The sequence below is a fragment of the Triticum aestivum genome, chromosome 2D (assembly GCF_018294505.1).
Source record: "Triticum aestivum cultivar Chinese Spring chromosome 2D, IWGSC CS RefSeq v2.1, whole genome shotgun sequence".
NCBI classification, from domain to species: domain Eukaryota; kingdom Viridiplantae; phylum Streptophyta; class Magnoliopsida; order Poales; family Poaceae; genus Triticum; species Triticum aestivum.
Genome location: NC_057799.1, coordinates 568,766,007 through 568,768,447, shown reverse-complemented (window position 1 = coordinate 568,768,447; position 2,441 = coordinate 568,766,007). Strand labels below are relative to the sequence as shown.

The following is a 2,441-nucleotide window of genomic DNA, read 5'->3' as shown; positions in this document are numbered from 1 at the left end:
ATCCGTTATTTTTTTTGGTGGTTGCTATGGTGGTGCCTGAGACAGATGACGGACGTTGATGTCAAGCTCAAAGATATTCTGTTATCTTTTCAATTTTACCATATTCATTTTTACTTGATTTGTACTTTAATTTTTATGATATAAATGAGACATGTTTTATCATGAAAAAAAACAGCTAGCCAGGTAGACTTGCCAAAACGAACGATGTTCATCAGGAAATTCAGGACACGGTCGAGGACTTTGCGATTTCTGATCTGATCCGCGCACCAAAAATGGAAAGATACCAGTTTCAGGAAGGATATGGTGAAGTGCGATCGGAGTCCAACCCGGCCGGCGGCCCCGTTGCCTTCCTACAAAAAGGCCCTCGACCCCTCCAGAACAAACCCAACCCCGTGAGCACCACAAGCGATCGATGGGGAGCACCACGTCGTCCACCCGCCGCGCCGGCGCCGCCAGCACGGTGCAGCGCTTGCGCGTGGACTTGAAGACGGCGCGGGGATCCCACGAGGGCACTCACGTGTTTGAAATCTCGGGCTACAGCCTGATCCGGGAGCGGCTGGGAGAACGCGGGAGCGTGTCGTCGGCCGAGTTCGCCGTCGGAGGCCACGACTGGCAGATCCAGTTCCACCGCGAGCTTCTCAAAGACCACGCGGCGGTGCTCCTCCTGCTACGGAGCAAGAACGGGGACGCCAAGGTGAGGGCAACCTTTCGGCTCAGCCTGGTGGACGTCACCGGGCGCTCGCCGCCGCACACGATGGCCAAGATACACGAGTTCGATCCCGGCGGCAAGAGTTTCTCCACCGGCTTCTGCCGGTTCATGGAGTGGAGCGAGCTAGAGGCGTCCCCTTACCTTCGCGACGACCGCCTCACCATCGAGTGCGTCGTCAGCATTCTCAAGGATGCGAGACCATTCGTCGATGACATGAAACAGTTCGCCGGCGCCGAGGTGCCGCCGTCCGACATCGGGGCGCATCTCGGGAGGCTCCTGCAGGGGAAAGAAGGCGCCGACGTGGTTCTCGAGGTCCAGGGGGAGGCTTTTCCCGCCCACAAGCTCGTGCTCGCGATGCGGTCGCCGGTCTTCAAAGCGGAGCTGTATGGCGCCATGAGAGGAGAAAAAGACACTGGTCGTATTACCGTCACCGACATGCAGCCGGCCGTCTTCGAGGCCCTGCTCCATTTTATCTACACCGATTCGCTACCCGCCATGGTTGATCCTGGCCGCGATGACTACAAATAGATTGTTATGCATTTGCTTGTCGCGGCGGATCGGTACGCCATGGAGAGGCTCAAGCTCATATGTGTCGAAGGGCCGATGGCCGAACTTTATTAGATAGAAAGAAGGGAGGTACAGTCTGGTTAGCAGTCTAGGCGTACTAGAGCTGAAAACCGTCTAAAGCAGCCAAATACAGCTATACAAGAGAAAACACAGAGGTACATCCAAAGTTCTCAGATTAGGCTCCGAGCTCAACAATACAACCGGCCACACGCCAAACCGCAATATCTTCACAGACCAAATCCAGCACCATGTCGGCGCTGCTTGCCACCTGGTCAAAAATCCTGGAGTTCCTCTCCTTCCACAGCCTCCAGTACATGAGAATAGTAATAGTGTCGAAGTTGCGACGCATCGGTTTAGGAACGCCGGGCTCAAGCTCATATGTGAAAGCATCCTCTGCAAGAACATTGATGCAAAGACCGTGGTGACCACGCTGGCCTTGGCTGATCAACATCACTGCAACAGGTTGAATGATGCTTGCATTCAGTTCATTGCCTCTTTGGATGCAACGGAACTCGATGATGTGATAGCAAGTCAAGAGTATGTTGAGCTCAAAGCAACATCTCCTTTGGTTTTAGTTGAAATGTTGGAGAAGGCAAGTAGGCTCGGCAAATCAAAGTCGTCAGTTCATATTGGTAGTTTAGTGCAAACAGTAAGATATATCAAGATGTAAGTTAGTTTTACTTAGTAGGCTCGATCAGCAATGAAGTCTACATTTCATATTCGTAATTTAGTCGCATAATTAGTAACTTGATGTATTACTTCTCTAACGAGTGCCTTGCTTGGAAAAAATATGTTTGGTGCTTCAAGAAGAGAAGTAGTTTTGTCTTGTCAACGATTTCGATCTCTCAAAGATGTTGGTTAGCATTTTGGCACGGGCATATAAATGCTACTCTCTCTATCCCATAACATAAAAGCGTTTTTAACACTAGTGTGAAAAACGCTCTTATATTATGGGATGGGGGCAGTATTATACTGAACAATCAACTTGTCTTGCTACGAACAACACCAACCAAGCCATGCAAGATGTGGCCATCAAAGAAGCATGCAAGTGCCAATTGTAAGGGAATGTACAACAACAACAAAATATCACACCAATAAACACAATGAAGGTGAAAGGATCTAGATGACGACTAGAGGGGGGGGGTGAATAGGCGTTTTAAAACTG

General features: G+C 50.3%; 1 pseudogene; it reads left to right on the top strand.

Annotated features, from left to right (window-relative positions):
- The first annotated feature begins 412 nt into the window (after positions 1-412).
- On the top strand, positions 413-1,946 carry LOC123055937 (BTB/POZ and MATH domain-containing protein 2-like; annotated as a pseudogene).
- Positions 1,947-2,441: the final 495 nt, after the last annotated feature.